Here is a 23,731-nt window from a genome sequence, read left to right on the forward strand (position 1 = left end):
GGGCCGGTGCAGTTCAGGGCAGCGCCACAGCCTGCCTGCCACAGCCCGCCTGCTTACGTGGTCGCTCTGGGCCGGGAATACTGCACTCAGCCCCGGGTAGCATTTGCTAGAATGCACATTCGTCCCAGCCAGGCCAAGGTCTCCCCGGCACCAGGTCACGTCCACAGATGCCACCTCTCACCAGCCTGGGGCGGGGCACCGGGACGTGCCTGGTGTTGGGGTCCACGGCCGGCACCGAGCCCAGAAGTGAAGTCCAGTGCCTGTTTCTCTGTCCTGGTCCCTGGCAGTCAGACTCCTCCTCCGAGCTGTGCTGCCTGAGGTTGGAGGTGGGGCGGTGGAGGCAGATCTTTGACATCCACCTAACACAGTCCTGGGGAATGGTCCTGCGGGAGGAGTGCGAGTCGCGGTTCCACCTCTCAGCGCTGTAGGCCTGGTGCTGAGTTCTGAGCCTCCTCCAATCAAGAAGCGTCTGCACTGCGCTGCCTGGAGTCAGGGGAAGCAACACTGGCATCTTCTCCTCCCTGCCTTCTTCAATGCGACTTGTCATATCACTGTGCTGAAGCCAGGTGCCCTGATCTGTCACCTGGGCTCCTCAGCTCTGGAGAAGGTAGTTCCTGCGCGGACTGCTGTTCACATCGATGTTTCCGAGGGAAGCAGTCACTGGCTGCTCCTGCCCCAGCCCCTGCCCCAGCTGGCCCCTCTGCTGATTCTAGGTTTTACTCGTCAGGCTGCAGAGCTTCTTTTTATAGATAATCTCATTACCTGATCGTATCCACGTTTGCATGGTACAGATGACTTCTAATTTGTATTTACAGTCCTGACTGCTCTAAGTTTTAGACTGATAATTCCAACTTCCAGCAGGATATTTCTACTCAAATATACAATACATGAAATTTAACATTAAATTGAATTTATCATCTCTATCCATTCCTCCAGCTGCCCTCCTACATCCTCACCCTGGTGAACATAAGCTGCTCTTCCCACCTTATCTCACTAAATGACAACACCATCTCCCCAAAAAGGGGGGCTCATTCTAAACAATCCTCTGTCCTTTATCAATTACTGTTATAATCAGGTGGTAACTGATTATATCAATAAAAATAAAATAATTGTAGTGTAACAGTCTGCAATTTTACATTCTACTTTTTTTTTTAAACATCTACTCATTGCTAGTGTTATTCCCCCCACTCTTTCTAAACCCACCACCCTACCCCAGCTTAGGGCCTCCCTTTTTCCTCCTCTGGAATGCTGCCACCAGCTTAGCCACCAGCTTCTCGTACACTTTCCCACATGCTTCTACCAGCTGAATATCTAAACCCCAAAGCCTGAGCTTGCCACCCCTCCCCTCCCTTTAAATGCTCATGTCACTCCCTATGCCCTGTAGAAGACAGTCTGACCTCCTTAGCATTGGACATAAAGTCTCACGCCGTCTAGACTCTTTTCTTTATGTATTTTTTGCCCAATTGTAAATCCCTTCCCTTAGATACAATTTAAACAATTTTTGTATCAACCAGAATATTTTGTTTTATGAAGTTGAAGAATAAAATCACGGCCAGGAGGAGAAAATTAAAAGGGTATTTATTGGAAATAAGAAAAAAGGTCACAATGCATGCTCACCACAAGGGGATTCCAAATGGAGAAAGTCCAAACTGCTTGTTTGTTTGTCCTGTCCTTAGATAGATAAGCAGAATGTGAGAGACTTTGCAGAGTTTAAAAGATTCAGTTACTTAGCTGGAAACCAGTTACTCTGAATTTTTAAGTCTTCAGGGCCAGCCCAGAGGTTAGGGAGCAGCTGTTAACTTAGCGTACTCTGCCTTTGGCTGGAGGGGTTCTTATCTGTCTATTTTTGTTTTAACTTTTATCTTGTTTCCTGTGTGTACTTTTTATATTTTTAAGCTTACCTAGCCACATAAATTAACTCTTAACTCAGTGTAAGTACTAGTGTCTTAACTAGCCAACACTATCTCCGGCTCATCCCTTTTACACTGCATTGTATTGTGAGCATACATCCATGACCTCAGAAAATTCCAAAAGAAAGAAATGGCAAAATCCATTATTAGGTCACTGGCCTTGGGTTTAAATCATCTTCGGGGCTGGGGATTTAGCTCAGTGGTTTCACCGCCTGCTGCGCATGCACAAGGACCCGAGTTTGATCCCCAGTACCAAAAAAAAAAAAAATCATCTTCTCCACCCACAGACACCTCAGAGGAGTCTGGTGGCTCCACAATGGCCGTGCTGTGTTTTCCAGCTCACCACGACTCCTTCTTCGATTCAGGTTCATGCAAACAGCCATCCCCTGGGATCTAAGAAAAGGTCCTCTCATTCTCTTCTGGGGAGAAAGCAGTGCTTATATTCAGCAGAGCTGTGACACTGGGTTTGACTGTAGAGTAAAATATGATGCTCTTGAGTTGGCAGAAACCTAGATTTTAAAACAATGTTGAAGAAAAGAAGCAGCCAATCAAAGAGCATGAAACATCACTGGGATGAAATCTCCTAGTTCATGGGATTCTTTTTCTATACAAACTGCATTTGTGGAAGATGGAAAACCCTGGAAGATCCTTGATTGCTACAACAGAAGGTCTAGCTTGTTCACATATTTGCAAAACAGCCTGAGATTAAAGTTTTTGGTATATCATGCTCCTCCTGCCATGGTGGATTAGCTAGTGGGCAGCTTGGAGCGCCCAGCTGAACTGAATCAGCGTGGTTGGGCATGGAAGATCCACCTGAGGAGTGTTGCCAATGACATAAAAGGAGACCTGGAGGGGAAGACTGTGGGCTGTCAAGTCTCTAGGTGAAGCTGGCTGCGGATGGTTTTCCTGATATAAAGTCAGCTGTTCTTGTTGTCAGAGGAGCTCGGGTCCTCGCTGTGGCTGGGAATGGCTGCTATTCTCGTCAGGGGAGCTCTGGTCTTCACCGTGAGCGTCACTTCCTGGCCCCAGTGCAGATCCCTGACCCGGTGGCACAGAGCCTCCACCCCACCGGCTCAGGCTTTCTGCTTTCACCACTGGCCTTGGGCCTTCCCGGTGCAGATCCTCCATACGGACCTGCAGGAGACATTGCCCTGGGCTCCAGGCCTCTGGCTGGACTTTTGGCGGGCATTGCCTTGGGCTCTAGGCTTTTAGCTGGGCTTGTGCGGGACACTGCTGTGGGGTCCAGGCCCTCGGCTGGATCCTTTGGGTCTCTGGCACATGGACAGATCTCTTGCACTCCTCTGCCTTTGACTTTTGGGGAGAGTATTATAAAATAATCCTATAAATTATGTGTCCTGTATTAAATCTACTCCCTTGCAAACCCTGACTACAATATCTACATTAATTATCCCCAAAGTCTATTATGAAAATCAAGAGCAATGGCGTATTAATACCAAACAAGTACATACACACATGAAAATTTTAGGGCCAAGGATTTAGCTCAGTGGTTCCACCATCTGCCTCAAAAGCACAAGGTCCTGAGTTCGATCTTTGGTTCAAAAACAAACAAAAAAAAGAAAATTTAAGTGAACTAGTTATAATTTCATGAAGTCTAACTTAAACTTTGAAGAAGTTAGACTTCTCTGCTCCACACTATATCAGGTAGGGTTGAAGTAGCAATGTGTGTCCCTTCTTGCGAGGCAGGCGGCAAAACCACTGAGCTAAATCCCTGGCCCCCTTCTGTTTTTATTAAAACATGTTCCTTTCCCTTTTCAGCACTCAGCTCAAAACCGTCTCTTACAAGAATGGCCATATTCTTAAGGGAGAACATGGAAGTGTTCAAAGGTGAGGTATCATTACATCTGCAACTCATTTTCCAGTATGCAAAAAGGTTAAAGTTGTGAATCCAGGGAAAGGATGCCCATGAACTATTCACTTAACTTGTCCCTCAGCTAAAATATTTGAAAATAAAATGGGGGGAGGAGGCAGAATATATTCTCTCTCACACTTCGTCCTTCACGTAAGCTGGTCTTTTCCCTTGGAACAATCTTTCCCCCACACCCTCTTAGTCCAGAGTTTATTTGTGGAGTCTCCGATCCCAGGTCTGTCAGGTGCAAGGAGTTGTAGGGTCTCTGAGAAGGGTTGCATGCTGCTGAGTCTTACTTTCCTCCTTGTGGAATGTGAGTACTCATAGCTCCAAGTATGTAGCTAACAACTTTCATCTCATGGATTTATTTCCTTCCTGCAAAGTAGCTCAAGATAACTTTCAGCTGTTTTACTTGTAAATGAGGAATGAGGACACCTCAGAATTGTTGTGAAGACAAAAGAGATGATAATTTTGAAATATTCTGCAAACTACAAAATTCCATCATTTTCATTATTGTTAATTTCTGTATTGTAAATGTCCATACCCTTCCTTTAATATTGTACAAGACTCCTATTGTTCATATAATTTGGAAAATTGAAGAATTTCTTCCACGGCTCAGTCCATATGATCACCGCTGATGCTCAGTGTCCGAAGTGAAGGCAGGAGATCAGCTCTCAGTTGCTGAGGCTTGGACATCTCTTTCCAGATTCAGGTGTTGGGAAGCTAATCTCCAGAGCACCAATACTGACAGCTGGGGCCTTTAGGCGGGTGGATTCTTGCTGTAACCACGGGAGAGGGCGCCTGATGAAAAGCTGAGTTCGACCCTGTCCCTCCCTCACACACATGCACCTGGGGCTCTCTGGGCCTCCACTTTCCCTGTAGAACAATGCTGCACAATGGCTCTCCACAGATGTGCATCATTTCACCTTGGACTTCCCATCATTCAAGCTGGAAGAAGCAAATCTCTGAGCTTTATAAATTACCCTCTCCAAAATATTTTGTTACAGTGGCATGGCATCGACTAAGAGAGTGGTGTTCATACCTTCAGTGGCAAGTTTCACCAGTGTGATCTTTACCATCCAAAGTAAGGCTGCTGGGGGCCAAGGATGTAGCTCAGCACAGCGCCTGCCTGGCAAGCTTGAGGTCCTGAGTTAGATCCCTGGTACCCAAAACACAAAACAAAGTAAGGCAACTGGATCAGTGTCGGTTGCCCAACATCAGCACAGTTAAGCTTATCAGGCTGGTGCACTGTCCAGTGCCATCCCACAGTCCTCTCACCTTCCTCCTCCTTTTCCTTCAGGACAATCTTGATAAATCTCAGTGGATCTGATAAGCTCAGAACATTAAGAACTGTCTCAGCATTTACAAATAACAGGATAAGTAAATTGTATTCTTTCTGTTCATGCTTTCATACCAACAAAGGACATTGAGAAATCAATAACTTGTGTGTAACCATGCAGAAAATTACAGATTCTTGCCAAATCATCAGGATAACCTCTTTCCCAATTTTTCATAGGTCAATAGTGTGACTTAAAGTAAACTTGTCCTACTGGAGTCAGCAGATGCGGTTCCATATATTCATGGCCCTTAAGTTTATGAGATAGTGACTTGTGGAGGGTGGTGGTTCACGCCTGTGGCCCCTGAACTCTGGGAGGCTGAGGCAGGAGGATCAAAAGTTCAAAATCAACCCAGGTAACATAGTGCCTTAGTGAGGCCCTGTCTCAAAAAACATTAAAAAATAAAAAAGCTTGGGGATGTGGCTCAGTGTAAAGGCCCTGGGTTCAATCCCCAGAACTGCAGGTGAGGGGGAAGGGGACTTTAAGGCAAGCTAATGACAACCTAAGCAAGCAGATGAGGTCAGAACCCTAATGGAATTTTTCCTCTTTCCAGAGTTTCTGTCTCCGAAGTTCAAGAATTAACATTTATTGAGAAGGGAGAAAAATTGCCATTTTCATTATTTTGAGTCTTCCAGTCCATTAACACGGTGCGTCTCCTATTTATTTATTTAACATTTTTTAAAAGCTTTTTAAAATTGACTTACAAAATTACATTTTTATCAGGCACAGCATAATGTTTTGAAGTATAACACATTGTGGAATGACTAAGTCATTGTTATAATTAACATGTGAATGACCTCACACTTTTATCATTTTTTTATGGTCCAGAACTAATTTTTGTTTCTTTGTTTGAGACAGTGTCTCCCTATGTACTCCAGGCTGGCCTTGAACTCCCTATGTACTCCAGGCTGGCCTTGAATTTTCAGTGATCCTCCTGCCTCAGCCTTCCAAGTGCTGAGACTACAGCCATGTGCCACCACACCCAGCAAGTCCAGAACTAATTTTAAAAATGGTTTGGGGATTGAAATAGAATTGATGTTAGGACTAAAATCTTATCATCTTATTGAAAGGATTTTCAAATGCTGAGGAGTCTCAAGACACTGAATATATTGTCTTAGTAGAAAGAATTGGCATGAAGCTCATGACGCATGTCACGGCAGGGCCAGGGTGGGTTAGGGTCAGGGTCCTTGCATGCCGTGTGTGCTGCTTGTGATCATCACTTTCAACACCTCCCTGCAGTCCACTGAATCCTGGCATCCGGGAGAATGACATGGATATCTGCTACTACTCAGGTCCACACTGTTAACCACATTGTCCAGCAGATGGGGGAAATTTTTCCTTAAAAATGAGAAAACCAGAGCTAGAGAAGAATCTCTGGTTTGCTAGGCTTGGACTACAAATACCTAAGAAAATAGTCTTTAGTGGGAAAGTAATAATTGTAATAGGTATAAACATTTAAAAGCTGAAGACAGCACAGTGCTCATTTAATTCAATAAATATATTACCAAAAAAGAAGAAAACAACTGAGAGACTATTTTTTCCATCTGGACTTACACAGTCAGGTAGCTATAATGCAATAAACATTCCCATTGATACTTTCCAGCATGAGTAGCAGACTGACACACTATGACCACGGTCCAAGCCCCTGCTCCTTTTCTGTTACTATGGATTAAGAAAAAATATATATAAATGAGAGTACATGATATTTTCAGAACCTGTTCAATTTAGTTTCTGAGTGTTTTATTTTATTGCTGTCTTTTAGCTATGCCATGTGTTAGTTTGATCCACATATGAGCCCACCCTGTCCTGCCTCCTTGGGTGAACTATATTTCTACCCCATGATCACACTGAGATGAACTCACAGCACTTTATTGCAATCAACAAACCCTCAAACCCACTCCAAAAAGTGTTACCAATTAATATACAGAGTCCCTCCAAAAAAGTGTCCACACTTCAGGGAAAGAAAATCTTGTATCACTATTTTAATACTAAATGTACTGAGACATCATGAGATTAATACAAGTTACCTTTGGCCTCTGCAGTTAAGAGGTGCTCAGAGTTGTGCCCGTGAGCTTCCAGAGGTTTATTAGCACAGTGAACCGCTGCTTGGGTGACCTTGATCACTGAAATTGCTCCACATGCATCTCCAGTTTCTTCCCTAAGGGCTGGCGGTGTTGTGGGTTTTCTGTGGTATACGACATCCTCCAGGGTCCCCCGTATGAAGGTTATGCCATCTGTTGAAAAAAATCATACTATTTTTCTTTTCCCGAAGTGTGTGCATATTTTTTTTTTTGGCAGACTCTGTATTTTCCCTCAATATTTCTTCCAGTTTATTCCCTCTCTGGCTCCTGGTCTTCCCCAGAACTTTGTCTTCACATCGTCTTTCTCTCTTTCACCTTCACCTAGTATTTCTGTGTTCATTATGAAGTTGCTGTCTCTCAGCTTCGAGCATTCCCTTCTACCTCTCTGTGAGATTCTGAAAATATTTTTCTCCTTTGTCATTTGGTTCTCTGTTAGGTTCTGCTGGCCGGAGAAACTAGAGGGAAAGTAGAAGGCAGGAGGAAGAGGAGGGTTGCTACTTCCTGTTTCCTTTCTATTATGCTCTGGCCGCAGTAACACATCTCTGCCTGGTGGTAGGGTTGCTTTCATGAAGCCATCCAAGCCTAGCACCAGCCAAGAGCTCTGCAGGGCCCCACCTGCAGCTCCTGCACTGTTAAGAATCAGTCATCTAGCTCTGTTTTCTGAATTCCCTCCAATCTTCCAATGCCTATTTAACCCATTCTTCCTAAGAATATCTTTGTTACAATAATGGTTAGGTCTCTTTTCTCCTGATTAGACCCTGCCTGACACATATTCACATGCATTCTATTGATTCAGGTCTTTCCCTCTCCTGTCCTGGTTGCCAAACCCCAGGTAACAAAATGTTAAAGGAGTCGTATCCACCGGTAACTCCAAGCTTCTCCCCACCGCTTCAGTGCACACTGCCCCTTCACTTTTGTCTTTCAGTTTTAACCAACAAACGGAAAACTCCTGCTCAGAGGGAGCAAGTGCACTGTTGGATTGGTTCTAAAGGACGAGCTGAAGACCTATGTTTGCTGTCTGTCAGACATGCATCGTCAATGCAGATGTCCTAGTCCAGTTTTCAATGAATCTTCCTCTTAAATGCAAGACAGCAGAGGCTCACAAACCATACTTCTCCCATGGGGACAAATGGGAGACAAGCCCAGGACTGTAGCTCTGGCTGCGACATGGTTTAAGGATAGTTCTGTACATGTGTACAGCTGCTGCCTGGTGCAGGTAAATCCTGAGCTCTGAGTGCCCAAGGAGTAGATGGACAAGCAAATGGGTTACCTCTAGGTCTAGAAGATGGCCCAGCAGTTTTGAAAGTCCCAAGGAACAGTTTTGGGGAGGAAACAAAGTGAAGAATTTTTTAATAATTAGAAATCATTTGGGGCCGGGGATTTAGCTCAGTGATTCCACCACCTGCCTCGCAAGCTCAAGGACCCGAGTTCGATCCCTGGTACCAAAAAAAAAAAAGAAATCATTTATTATCAACATGGAAAAATCATTAAATGCCCGATTTATCAATTACCATGTTGACAGCTTTTAAATTATTTTTCTAAGACTTTTTTTATTCTACTTTCTTTTATATTTGATAACTGAGAACACAGCCTCTGTTATGGTTTGGTCTCTGATGTCCCCAAAAAGCCACACGTGAAAGGCTTGCTTTCCGGCCCTGGCACTGCTGGCATCCGATGGGACCATCAGGAGAGGTAGCTGAGGAAAAGCAGTCAGATCCCCTGGGGTTTTTAGCCCCTTTCTCTTGCCTGGTTTCCTGGCAGTGTGAGGTGAGCAGCCCTGCACAGAGCCCTGCCCATGATGCCCTGCCGTGGTACAGGGCAAAGGCGACAGGATCAAGCAAAGAGGGACTAGGACTGCAGAAGTCAGGAGCCAAAATAAGTGTTTGTTTCTTTTAATTTATTTATCTCAGATATTTGTCACAGCAATGGGAAGCTGAGTGACGCCTCCGCCAGAGTGAAGTGTGATATTTTATGAATCTTGATAACTTGACTTACTGAGTATTTTGTTAACAGCTATTTCAATTAGTAAAGTTAGTAATAGAAAAGCAGCAGTTAATCAACTGCAGTATGTGCATTTCATTTATGTAAAGCAAGTGAAGCATTCTGTGTGGTTTTTAAAAAGACATCGATCATACTGTATATTTTTCACATTTGATAACAGGTCGGAGGTGAATTTTTCCACTTGTAGAAAAAAGGTAGGAAAACACTGTATCTGCAAGTAGAAAAGATACGGCTAAAATGCTTACCTTCTTGTACAAATCTTATGTTAGATATGTATTTCCTAAGTTATACCCATACTTACACCCAAAAGGTATTTGAGGTGACTGATAACAGATATGATGACATGGGATAAGGTCGATTAAAGCATGAAAGTGAAGAGAAATTTAGGAAGAGAAGTAAAATAAGTCATGGATATGTTGATATGCAGAAATGTTTATGGGATGACTCTCTACAAAGGGTTAGGAGCAAAGGTTAGGAGCAACATGGGCTCGGAGTTTTCTAGCAACCAAGGCAAAGAAGGAAACCGATAGGAGCCGGAGTGGAGGACTCACAGGAGAGCAGTTCCTCCTGGAGGGTGGCGATTTCCCCATGGTCTTGAGGAAAGGCTGCTGCTTGGGTATGTGGTGGATGGTGTTTTCTAAAGCAACAAAGAACAGCAAGTTCTCCCTGTGACACTGCTATCAAGTCTTGGACGAGAGTGAACACTGCAATTAGCCGGGAATGAGGGGAAATTCCACACATAAGCCTTCATCATGATCTGACCTCGCCCAGAAGTGATAACTCACAGAAGGTGAAGAAGCACCAGAACTTTTCGACATGGATACTGTTTGTCACAGGATCGCTCTTGCTGGAAGTTAGCAACTTCTCTGGAATCGGGAGAACATCAGGAATGTGAGCAATCATTTGATACCAGGGTTTAGTGAACATTCTCTTATTTAAAACCATCTGACTGGTCCGAAACCAGCCTGAAAGGATGCAGAGGTGGGTGGGGGAGGTTTGTGGAGGGTCTCGGTGTTCCTCACAGGAAAAGCTGCAATATCAGGCACCCAACGACAGGCAGGCTAAGGAGCAACCCAAGTGGCCATGATACGTGAGCCTAGAACGCTTCCAGAGCAGGTCTTTTCTCCAGCCTCCCATCCTATAAAGAACAAAATAGCCGGTAAAAGAACCCCATATGCTCCCCCCACATGTGCTTTTTGAGCTTCTTTAATGGGAGAAAATCTTTGTAGGCTATAAACCAATGAAATGTTTGAAGATATTTGCCTAAAATGCTAATTTTGGATTTAAGTTACTGATGTTAACAGTAACTAGATAATATTTATTCATTAAACAATAATGATTGGTAATCTAGGTACCAGCAACAGTTCTAGGCTTTGAGACAAAAAAGCCTCTACCTCTATGGGACTTGAATTATCACAGTGGAATAGCACAATAAGCACATAAATAAGGGAAATAGATGTGCTATAAAGAACACTGAAGATGGGCCAGGCATGTAGCTCAGCAGCACAGCACCTGGCTGGCAAGCGTGAGACCCTGAGTTTGATTCCCAGTACAAAAAAAAAAAAAGGAATATGAAAGGTTGTGGTGGCCATAGAGGCAGGTGGCTGAGATCCAGCACTCAGGGGCCAAGGCAGGAAGGCTGCCACGCATTCAAGGCCAGCCTGGGTTACAAGTGAGTTTAGGGCCAGCCCAAACTATATAGAAAGACCCTATCCCCAAAAAACAAAAATAAGCAAACAAATAAGAATATTCGGGCACATTCCTGATGCTGAAGGGCAGTCCCCCAAAGCGTCACTTGCTGTTGATGGACAAAGCTGGCCTTGTGCTGACCTCGACAAAGCTCCACTGTCGCGTGGCCTTAGCTGCACCTCAGGAGGAGGAGGAGAGGGAAGGCAGGGCGTTTATGAGGGCGCTGACTCAGTACAAACAGTGATTGAAACATAAGGCGAAAGCTTAAATCTTCAAAAGTTACTGTAACAAAGACACATTGCCATTAACCGTCCTCAAAATATTCCCCCCATCTTCGAACACACTTGTCCCATGGTTATGGCCATTCTGAAGCAGCTCTGGAGCCCTCTTTCGTGAGGGTCTTTACAAGATGCGACCACAAGTAATGGTGACCGCGGCTGCCAAGCACCATCCAGCAGAAAGGCAGCTCATAAAACATGACGCTGTATCCTCTTCCACCTTACTCACCAGACCTGGCCCTGCGCAACTCCTGGATCTACTCAAAGTCAGCATGGCCATGAAAGGTCAACGTTTTGAATTGATGCAGGACATCAAGGCAGCCCTGACAACGTAAAGACACTCAGAAAGAGAACTTCCAGATCTGCTTCAGGCAGTGTGGAGAAGGAAGGGTTGAGTGTGTTGGAAGAGACGGGGAGGATTCTGAGGGGGATGAATGGCAATGTGTCTTTTGCTGTCGTGCATTGTTTCATTTAAACACACACTGTATTTTGAAATCACAACTCAGATACTCAGTGCCAGTGCTCGGTTGGATTGTGTAAGGCTTGTGGCTTCACAGTTGAGGATTTGTGGCCACAGCAAAGTGAAGAGTGAAGCCGAGGTTTCCGAAGGGGCTTTGGAGATCAAGCAGTCTTGGGCCTGCAACTGTCCTGTCACGTCGTCTGCAAAAGCTGTTGGCCTTTTGAGCAGCTCTGGAATGAACAATAATGTCGTTTACAACTTTTACTTTACCTTCCTCAGACCAGCCTTGTGCAGAGTAGTAAAGCTATGCGATGGAAACCAAGAATAATAAAGACCTGTTAACATAATAAAGACCAGACCATAGTTACTGTTAACACAGTTACTAGTACTACGTGGGCGGAGAGTTTCTGTTCTCACTGGGAAAGAGAAATCTGAGGCCATCGCCACAGGGCCAGGAAAGACTCCTCTCCAGCCTTTGACAGCAGAAGCTTCCAGTCCAAGCCACACCCAACACATGCAGGGCCTGGGTGAGAGGGTAAATGCAGGCCCACGCATGATATGTCTAAATAGTTAAGTTATAGGTCAAGTTAGCAAACTCTTAAATAAAATATTTCACTCTCCTACCTTAACAGATACAACTTTGTAATGACAAAGTTAAAAAGTACGTGTAAAGCTATGGTTGTTATATGATGCCTATAAAACATCTAAGATAACTGATACGTGCGTAGCTGGGTACGTCTGGATATCATGCTGGTGTCGTTCGCCAGGTGGATGGATACTAACAGGCTGGCGGGCTCCGGGGGCAGGAGGAGTATGCTCTGCCAGTTACAGCTAAGTACAGAAAGACTTCAGTGTGTAATTCATTTGTAATAATCTGTTAGGTCTCAGACCTAAAGGGATTCCCTTCAGAGCACACTTATGTTTTAAGGGCAACACTGCTTATGTTCCTTCTGATACCTGGCCACCTGGCTATTTCCAAAACACAGCAGTCCTGGGTGTCATGGTCTCTGCCCACTGATATCAGAAAGGGGAGCCCTCTTTAGAGACCTCCCTCACCAGGCTGAGACCTGATTAGATTCTTGTATGACTAAGCCCCTGACCTCCTGAAATGAATAAGGAACATTATTTGTGAGATGCTGACATTCCAAAGTAAGCCCTAGGAGACCTGCCCATAAGCTAGTACATCGTGCAAATAAAACAGTGATAATCATGGTGGCTCCCAGCCCCCGGGAGTAACTCCTAGGTGTGGAAAACACCTGGTTCCAACTCAGGAGGGCAGCTGCCTGGCTGCGGACAGCCACACTGTGGGGACCAGGCCCAGGGCTCGGGGCTCCACCTGTACCCTGTGACTCCGGTATTACATGGAGCCAAGGCGGGCTGCTCTGAAGCTGAGGCTCCTGTTTCCGGATCCTGTTACTCCTTTTTGCTCTTCCTCCCTTCAGAATGGAAGTGTCTGCTCTGTGCTTTTGCAGGTAGACCGTTGATTCCACAAGCTAAGGCTGCAGCTAGCTTGTCTCGGGTGTGCTGATTCTGGTTGGGCTCTGGATGCTGTATGCATGGTACTGAGGAATAAACCTAAGGGTCTTCACACTTAGCTCTATTCCCAGCCCTTTCTGGTCTTTATCTTGGGAAAGGATCTTGATAAGTCGCCCACACTGGGCTCCAGCTTTATAATCTTCCTACCTCAGCCTCCCAGAGGGCTGGGATTAGAGGACTGCTTCTGTGCCCAGCTGGACTGTTTAAGACTTTGGAGCTACTGGGTTGGAATGAAATTAATTTGCATGTGAGAGAGGTGAGAATTTGGGAGGTCAGGGCAGAGTGCTGGGGTTTGGATGTGTCCTCCAAACTTCCCGGGTAGGAGACATCAGCCTCAAACACCCTCTTCAGTGGTGTGTGGACGTGGGGCCCCTGGGAGGTGTTGGGCCGTGACTCATGCATGGCATGATCCATGCATGCAGTGATGGGTGAACAGACCACTGAGCGGGTGGCTTCACTGCAAAGAGCAAGCTCTCTCTAGCGTGTCTTCTCTGTCTCGCCATGCGATCCCTCTGGAGCAGATACCGGAGCCATGCTCTCACACTTCCCAACCTCAGAACCACAACCCACATAAACTTCTGTACTTTATAAATTACCCAGGCTCATGTTTCCAGTTATAGCAAGAGAAAACACACCAAGAAAATGAAAATGCAAACCTGCTTCAGGAACTAATATGAAAAAAAATGCAAAATATTTCATCGATAATCTTTACACTTATTATACTTTGAAATGGTAATAATATTGGTAAATTTTTTGTGGTGAACTAACCATACTTCTAACGATAAAATAACTAAATCTAATAGCCTCAATGCTAACCCTTAGAATTTCAGAGAAATGAACAATTAATAGTGGAAGGAGAAGAGATTGGGTAATAATCTCAAGTTCTCAGTGTCCAAAAGTAAATTGCACAGTGAGTCAGTATGAAATGAAGAGCCCGTGCAGTTCACTGAACACAAGGGCAAGGTAATGAGGACAAAGACCTCAGCTGCATACATGCACTGTTGCACTGTGTTCTTCCGCTGGTTTCACAGAAAGGAGAGCGGGGACAGCATCTAGCTTGCCAGGGCAGACCTGACCGGAGGGCTGAAGCTGAGACGAAGCCGTTCTCTTTGTAACACAGCTGCTCAGCCCTGTGACCCACAGTACCAGCAGTTTATTTTTGTCCCCTGAACCTAAAACTGTGGGCACAGCATGAGGAGGTGCATGGTGACAGGTACGCGGGTGGCCTGGACAGTCGGTGAGTGTGACTGCTTCAGGAGACGGTGACAGCTGCTGGAGCTTGGGGACAAGCTCACCCTAAATGAGCTGTCCAAAAGCCTGACAAAGGTAGAGCACACGGCCTCTTGAGATAAGCTGCCTCTTCCAAATAAGCCTGCAGGACGGACCACCTGATGGGTGACAGAAAAATGTTCCACGTAACAGGCAAATCACTGTGTGTTAGACGGCGTGGACTGCCAGCACTATGCTGCACAGCTCCATCCTGAGGGAACGGCTGAATCACAAACTTGACAGTAAACACGTTCACAGAAACAAGTCTCTTGTGTTAACAAAGTATACACAGTTATAAGCTCTTAAAATGCAACATACTTTGTGGAGAGCAATGCTACATAGTTCTAGGGAAAAATCATTTGAGCAGGCCTAGTTCTGCGGCCTACAGGCCAGCTACGACATTCCAGACATAATTGCATTTTGGCCTGGGGTCGCAACTGAGACCTCAGTGATCCCTGGATGCTGTAATCTCCAGGACAAGAGCACAGCTGCAGCAGACCAGACGCCAGGGAGGAACCAAATCTTCATCTGCACAGTTCCTCCCTGTTCTTAGATTTCCACTCCCCCCAGCCTTTTGTTACACCTTGTTTATCCCAAAGTGAAGTACTGAACTCTGCATTTCACTTGTTACATCTGTTTCCCCATGTACTGAATAAAAGGTGTGGTAAGCTGGGGGCTTTGTCTTTGCTGCCCAGAGCAGCACTGATCAGACCCAAAGCTCAGCTTCTTCTCAGTCTCATTTGTCTACCTTTCCTGTAATTCGCCATGTGCTCCCCTGGCTCACAGGAGACCAGGACTCACTGCAGAGGTTCTGGTAACGTCCCCTTCCCCTGTTCCCTACAATACTTGTCAAGCAGTTGCAGGTAATGAAACCTCACCGTCCATGAGTAGTTTGCTGGCACTTTCACTTTTGTTTTTAAATTTTCCAGTGTGCCATACCACAGTCATGCGTCTAACTGGTGAGGCTGTTCGTGGGGTAAGGGGGCTCCTCTGGCCGGGCGATGGGGCCACGCGTGGGTTCAGTGCTTAAAAGGCAGCATCCAAGCCTCTGAAGAAGAGCTGGGACTCCATGTGAGAACTGCTGAGTTTACAGATGATGAAGGAGGGGCCTGGCCAGCTGGCAGCCACATTTCCACTATCCACTGCCGTGGAGAACAGGTTTGGCTGATCTGTAAACTTAGCAACATGATTTTCCACAGTCTTAATCTTTTAAATATTTCACAGTGCTTTTATGCAGCCCTATGGCCTTTGATCACTTTATTTAAGACTCATTTTCAAAATCCCGTTTCCTACTTCATCATCCCCTGAGCAGGAAGTAAGGCGTGCGTGACGGTTCTTTGGCTTCTGTCCATGTTAAGTCACTGCCTACCAAACTCAACCTAATAGTTACTTTGTGTTGTCTAGAACCAATGCTGAAAATTGTACACATATCCCTGTCTACATCCCATCACTAAACTACCATAAAGCTAGTGAATGGTAGGTTACATCTTCCGCTAAAAACATCTCGGACAAATATAAACAACCAAAGTATAGAGAACAAAGCAGATTAAGGAAAAATTCTTTCTATGAAACATCTGGCAGAACACGAACTCTTTACACATATACTTCATCAACATAGTCACACCCATTTGTATAATCATATGTTGGTAACAGAAAACCTTCACCTCTTGAAAATGGGGTAAAGAAGGGGTGAAAGCAATCTGATGTGTAGTTGGGGCAATCGGCAGACTTCCTGAGGGTTGGGACCCCACGCCCCTGGCTCCTGTGAGAGCCTGTGTATAATTAAATACTGAGCAGCCTGTGTTGCAGCTTCTGATTCCTTGTGCCAAGTACAAATTCTGCATTTTGGAGACCTGTGTCCTTGTACCAGTCAGCTCCTGGTACTCCACTGATGTTTTCCATCCTTCGTCAAGTACTGCACCAAGTTTTCTGGCACTGTTATATCGGAGACACACTTTAGTCCATCTGTGGATTTTTCTGTGCTTCTAATGGCACCAGAAGCTAGGGGAGAAGCAGCTCTGAAATATCCAATGATTGCAGCAGTAGTGGCAGCCAGGCTCCCCAGTGCAAATGTGCCCACTTGCCTCCAGCTGTGGCTCCCCCAGCTGAGGCTTCATTGGCATAGATAGCCAACAAATTGGCTGCTGTTGCTGCTGCTGGGTTGGCATGGGCAGCTACTGCAGCAAAACCCTTGTTGCCACTGCTTGACTGAGTCCTAAGTCTAACATGTTGAGGGTGTATCCATAGCTAGGTAGTGTTCAGTGCAGCAGTGATGCCCACCATGTCATTGCCTGTGAAGCCAGACAAGACTGCTGGAAAGTCAGCTACACCACAAGGTTAGCCTGACCTCACAGCCCTGCAGCAGCAGCGACAGCTGGTAAACCTTCAGCAGTGTTTGAGTAAGGAGATCTGGTTAGATTGGAATTTGCACTGGACTCTTCACATTGGCAGGACTGATACAGGGCAGCTGCCATTCTGGCTTCCCTTGTATCTTCTGAGTGATTTTAGATCTGACCACTCTTCAGTCTTTTTCAGACTCTGCGCTTAGTGACACCCTCTCCTGTGAGTTGATTGCACTGGGTTTCTGGAAAAGATGTACCCAAGGCCGTGGTGGCTCCACGGTGACATTCACAGCAGCACTTCCCTGGCCGATCAGCAGACCGTGGCTCCTGGCACGACCTCTGCCTGGGGACCTGCCGGCCACTCCTGGAGGTGGCTGTGGGATTGGGTGGAGGCAACTTGGTGGTAGCTGGGGCAAATGCCAATGATGTGATCTGAATCAACAGCGGTGGGGCTGTAGAATGCTGACTGACTGTCTTGGCCACGTTTGGGCCGTGTCTGGAGTTGTTTTGCTGCAATGAGTGCATGAACTGCTTCCAGCGCTTCAGCTGCGCCCCATGGAGCACACTGGCTCGGTCCACAGTTGCTGCTGCACCAAGGGAGGGCCTGGCAGAGGGGCCTGGCAGAGCCGGGGCAAGGAAGCAGAGAGGTGAGGGAGGCCGGAGGGAGGCAGACTCGCCCGACCACGCCCTCACGCCGGTTTCGCTTGCCCTCCTGAGTGGCCGAACCCACCCCGAGTATCCTGCCCACGATCCGAAGTCATGAGCTCTTGGGGCTTTGGGGGATGTCTGGATACAAACCATAACAACTACAGAAAAGAAAAACCTAGCATGTGGGGAAGAAACAGTGTGGTTTCTTAAAACGTAGATGTTGCACACATTCAACCCCCGTTAAAAACGTTAACCACCTGTGTCTTTACATTTGGGGTCTTCAGCTGGCCACATCCCACGAAGACATTTCGTCCAAAATTCCCCTGACGTTGACAATATTGAAAGAAAATATTTGTTGACAGTTTCAGACAGTTTGACGTTTTTAAGTATGTATATGCATTCAGTTATGGCATATAAAATGGAATGTAATAAATGCAGCAAAATGTCAAGACTGTTATGAAGAGCTTTCAAACTGAATAGCAATAAATGAATTTAAATAAGGAGAAAAATAAACCATAATTTTACATTTTTAGTAGATTGAGAAATATAAGCATTTGTCTCTACGATACCAAACTAGTTTTATAAATATAAGAACTCATTAATTTTGCTCTTATGATCCCTCTTTGTCTTTATGTTAATATAATTATAAGTATTATCCTCATTTTATGAGAGAAGGCATATTTTACTATATTTTATCTATATATCTAACATTTGATTGACGTAAAATTAATAACAATTAAATTTAAAAGGGCCAGGGATTTAGCTCAGTGGTTTCTCCACCTGCTGCGCAAGCACAAGGACCTGAGTTTGATCCCTGGTACCAAAAAAAAAAAAATTAAATTTAAAATACATATTAAGTTCAAAGTACTAATAAGTAAATTTAGTGATGAGATCTAAGAATACACTCTTTTGGGATAAACGGCAATCTGCTTAGGAGATATTTTACTGAATTGTAACAAAGAAAGAAACTTGAGAAGCAGAGAATTCAAAGGAAAACATTTAATTCCAGCTAAGGACAGACCTGCAGTAACTTGGGTTCTCAAGAGGGTATCAAGCAGATAGAATTGTAGTCCCTAGAAATGTTACAAAACAATAGCCAAGAAAGTCACCTCAAATTCATCTCAAACAAAAGAGTGGTGACAAAGCAGTGCACAGCCACCTGTTCCAAAATGTTGCTTGTACATTTAATCTTAAAACAATTCTGATGATAGCCGACACAAACCCAAGCACAGGACTTCCGAACCCGGTCATTCCCCCACCGAGCTGACGCAGCATCTGCTATCACTGGACAGGGTTCCCCCATCCCTGTGTTAATCCCGATTGAAGGCAGGCATTCGGGAGATAAGGTTAGACAGGCTCATGAGCGTGGGACACCCAGGCTGCATCAGTGGCTCCCACTCACACACTCGCCCCGTCTCACCATGTGACGCCCTCCATGCTCCCAGGACCCAAAGGAGACCCTCAGCAGATACCAAGTTCATTTATTCACTGATAGCAATAGAAAACAGCATAAGATAGCATCCTAAATTTACCTCATCTTCAACTTATTCATGGAGAAGGTGTGAATGCTTACTTATGTTTTATGCTGAAGAGAGAGTAGGGAGATAGAGGATGATAGAGAGATTATAGACAGATAGATGATAAAGCAAGGGAGAATGACCAACAGAGCAAAGTGCCCAGAGTCATCCAAGGGAGTAGGGTCAGGCACAAGAAATGTGGTCACTGGAGAAGTTACGGAAGACGAAAATAAAGTTGCTCTAGATCATTGATACAATGTTTGTACGTAGATGGGAAGACAGAGCCACTTAAAAAATCATCTGCACTTTCTGTTTCCAGAGCAGATACCTGGGACCCTGAGAGCAAAAGTGTTCAATTGACACTTAAGAAAAATGTGGACCAATCACTGAGAAGTGGAGCAGAGGGACCTGAACACATACAGGCGATATGGTCAGGGCATGACGCCGGATGGAGCGGGAAGTTTGTAGGAGTGCCCGTCTTTGCACGTCTTCTTCAGCAGTATTTAGCCATCCACATATGGGAGGTGGGGTGGAATAAATAGGCTAAAAATACATAACTGCCATTGTGGAATGCCAGGTGCTTTATTTGTATCAGTGGTGCAAAGGATGCATTGCATTTCTTTGAACAGTGACTGACACACAGGCGCAATATCTAGCAGTAAGATACAGAATGGGGAGAAACTACCTGAGCACATCCCTTAGATATAAGGATAGGAATGTCCAAAGCAGTGTTAATGTGGAGGGACAGCACCTCCTAGGAAAGTAAAATGACACCATGGCCACTTGATCAAATAAGGAGCATGCAGTGAAAGCATCGAACATTGTGACCCAGGTTAATTTGAAGAATTAAATAGTGAATTTCTTTGTATTTCCCATAAGACTGTCAAGTGAAATCAGTTAATATATTAGAGACGGTAGAAGAAGAATAAGACTTATTTTTGTTGTGTTACAAGAAGAAAGAAAACTCGGAATATGTTTTTCTGAGGTAACACAAACCCAGATAAATACAAATAATTCACAGGCAATTGGTTCTGTCAGCTGCCCTAGCTTTGGATTTGAATGGCAATTGTGCCACAAGGATTTTGGAGAAGAAAAAGAGAAAGAAAAGAAAGAGAGAAAAGAGGGAAGCCTGAGAGGCAAAAAAAAAAAGGTAGAAAAACGTGTTAGATAGAAAGATAGATAGAATCGTGGGAAATAAACTGATAAAAAGCAGATGTGCAGTTGTATCAGTCGCACCACATTACATTTCCCCACAGACCCTGGTAAGGGTGAGCTCCTTAAATGGTAAATGGAAGCCGCAAGTCCCAGCCCCTCGGAATATGACCTTAGGTAGGTGAGGGTCATCGAAGGTCGATTAGCGGCGTAAGATGGGGCCCTGCTGGAACAGGGTGAGCTCCTACTCCAATGACTGGTGTCTTCTGGACACAGACAGGCATATAGGGAAAACTGGGCTGGGTGGTGAGGTGGGGAGCACACGGGAACAAGGGGGAAAGTCACCGTGCAAGGGCCAGGAACGAGATAGTCCCAGGGCCACTCCCATGACCCTCACCGGGCACCGACTCCACTGTACACTGGAACTGTTTTCTCAGTTCCCACTCCGTCACAATTCAGGGTTTTCTGGCCTCTGCCAGAAACTGAAACCTGCTCACACCAAGGCCACTGTGATCTTGCGAATTGCACAGAAACATCTTCGCCCGGGTCCGGCACAGCTGACAGGATTAAATTCCCCTATACAGAACCTCGAGCTCCTTCGGATGATGTCTACCCCTCCCTGACTGCAGACCTTTAACAGCTGCACATCCCTCCTCGGGTAAAGTTTTAAATCCCCGACAGTTGGCGTGTCATCGTTGTCAGTTCCCTTTCTCCTCCAGCCTCCACCTTGGTCTGCCATCTTGGTTCCAGCCATCCTGGTCTCTCTGGTCCACTGGCGGTGCCCGGCCTTCCTCCTTCACCTTTCCCCTGGCTCACCCCACAGGGCCACAGCTTTGGCATCCCTTTCTCTGGAAGCCTTGAGCACCCACCCCCCAGCTGGAGCCCTTCTCACATGCTTCCTCGAGATCCCTCAGTATGCATTTATCAGAGCACGCTGCTCTCCTCAGTTTAGCTGCCTTCTGCCCCGGAGTGCAGAATAAGAATGGAGACTGATTCTATTCGAGGTACCCATCTAGCCCAGTGCCCACACGGAGAACATCCTTCAAGGTTATGTCTACTGAAGACCTGCTCTGGTGCTTGCTTTACAAACACCGTGTCATCCAGACTTTCAAGGCAGTGATTCCTGTGACCGGGGAGCTGGGCCACCAAAGAGTGAAACAGTCTGCTCCCAGGTGCTTAGATCTGCACTGCTCAGAGCCCGGTACAGAGCAACCTCAACAAGAACGCAGGCGAAGTGGTGCTATTACACCTGGCTAGGACAGGGAAGATAAAGAAGCACCTGTCATTCGAGAGTCTGACCTGGGAGCCGATCAACAGGAACTGGCTCAGCCAAACTGGAGCTGCAGGCACACATGGTCACAAACCAGCTCATGATGAGGAAATGTGCTGAGATGTGTGGTTAGGCAACATGGTTGTTGTGCAAACATGACACCATGCACTTACACAAACCTGGGTGCTACTGCAGGTCAGTCACTCCACGTGGCCTCCTGATGCCCTCAAGACTCGCAATAAACACGAGCTGCATGAGCTGATACCATCTTAATACAGCATGCTGTTCTGCAGTAAAATTTTTAAATAAGTACAAAGAGTACACTCTAAAATAATGGTAAAAATATAGTACAGTAAATACATAAATTTGCAACACAGCTGATTATTCCACTGGTATAACTGAAAATATGGCAAAAGCTTAAATTAAAAAGAAATTATTACAGGAAAAGCTACATTGCCGTGAACCCTCTGCAGAACATGCCCCTAGGTCAGCACCCACCATCCCAGCGCCTGCTGCAGCCGCTCTGGAGCCCTCCTTCACGGTGTCTTTACTTGCGCCCTCCTGGCTGCCTCCGTGGCCAGAATGGCTTCAAAACTTCTACTTTCCATGGTCATTCTGATTTGGGGGCGGAGCCAGAAGTCACATGGCTCCAGACCCAGGGGATAAAATGAATGAATACACACTGTGGTGCTTTTATGAGCCGCCTTTCTGCTCGGTGGCGTCTGCAATGGCATTCACCGCATTCGTGGCCTGGCCTTGTGAAGACCCTCATGAAAGAGAACTGCAAGAACTGCTCTAGAGAGTGGCAAGAACCACGGGACAGGGGTGTCTGAAGGGAGAGGGGGGATTTTGAGGGGCGTTCATGGCAATGGGTCTTTTACTGTAATGGGTTTTCACGTAAACCCACACCGTACCTTCGGATGACCCGTGTGCCGTATGGGCTTCTACATGCCATGCTTTTACACCGTAAGCAGCACGGCAGCTTCATTCACACCGACAGCACGAGATCGTGCATCACATGCTGTGGCACTAGTGACTGCTCGGCTCCAGCACAGTCTCCAGCCAGCGTGGTGCATGCGTGGTCGGCTGTGAATGAGGTGGCGCTGTGCAGCACCATGGTGCTGAACCTCGGGTGAGCTTTCTGGCTGGGTACTCCCCTTTTCTGGCTCACCAAAGGGCTCTGCTGATACACAAACCCACACAGGCCACAGGTCCTCCACTGGCCTCCACCCCAGCAGTGCTGTCGCTCTGCCCTGGCATCCCAGAGCCAGGAACTCCTGAAGTTAGAGCCACGGAACGTATTGAACGTGGCCAGTCCTGCTCTGCGTGCCGACCTGCCTTGACCTCCCTGGGAGACCCTGTAAGACTCTGGCCTTAACCTGCTGCCTGCTCCTGTGCTGCATCTCCTGGCCACCTGGTGCCCTGCTCCTGTGTCTACAAGTGCCTCAAGCACTGTTTTAAAAGAAGGCAAACTAGCTAGGCACTCTGGGAGGCTGAGGCAGGAGGATAGAGAGTTCAAGTCCAGTCTGTGCAACTTAGCAGCTTACCAAGACCCTGTCTCAAAATAAAAACTCAAAGAAAGACCGAGGATGTAGCTTAATGTGAAGGCCTGAGTTTGATCTCCTGTGCCCTCCACACACACTCACACACTGAAACCATGCGGTCTATTCTCATGTTGAAAGTTTGACTGTTAAAATATTTCCAGTAGGTTTACAACTTTCTCCCCTAGCAGATCACATAGCTAAAGTGTTGACAGGGTATTAGGCAGACTTTCCTGAATGGAAACAGTGGCGTTTCCTATTTCTCCAGCCGTCCAAATGAGGTAGAGAATTGCATCAGGGCAAAGCAGAGCTGCAGGAAGCCCTCATCATGCTGCCAGGATGGGGTGAATCCACACCTGTGTTTTATAAAATTCCTTTCTCTCCATGGAAACATTTCAGACCCTCTTGGGAGTGGCAATCACACATCCACACTCCCAGCACAGCCTTTCCCCAACTGATTTGACAAAGGAATCTGAGTCCTGCTGGGGAGTTGGAAGGGGAAGGTGCCCAGGGGCCCCAGCAGCAGAGTTATCTCCCTGCTCACAAGCACTCCCCACCTCCGACCAGGAACGTCTCCAGATCCTCATCTTGCCCGGCAGATCGCCTCTTGAGATTTAATGCCCAAACTGCATAGATGGCGTGTGTCTCCAATACAACATCTTGGTGCCAGATGTATAACTATACATGTTTCCAAAACCGAGCACCACATTTGAAGCAAAACAACGCGTATTTTAAAATCTGTTATTTTCTACAGAATTGACAGGATTTGACATCGTATGGAAAGCACCCAGGCGTGAGCCAGGCAATTGTACAATGTGGATGCTGCTAACACC

At 46.1% G+C, this 23,731-nt stretch overlaps 1 pseudogene; it reads right to left on the minus strand.

Moving 5' to 3' along the window:
- Nucleotides 1–16,210: 16,210 nt before the first annotated feature.
- LOC101708886 (RNA-binding protein Nova-1-like) lies at nt 16,211–22,474 on the minus strand (annotated as a pseudogene).
- Between the last annotated feature and the right edge of the window lie 1,257 nt (nt 22,475–23,731).

The sequence above is a fragment of the Heterocephalus glaber genome, unplaced genomic scaffold (genome assembly GCF_053883595.1).
Source record: "Heterocephalus glaber isolate CG9 unplaced genomic scaffold, H.glaber_assembly_v1.0 deba00001688, whole genome shotgun sequence".
Lineage (NCBI taxonomy): Eukaryota > Metazoa > Chordata > Mammalia > Rodentia > Bathyergidae > Heterocephalus > Heterocephalus glaber.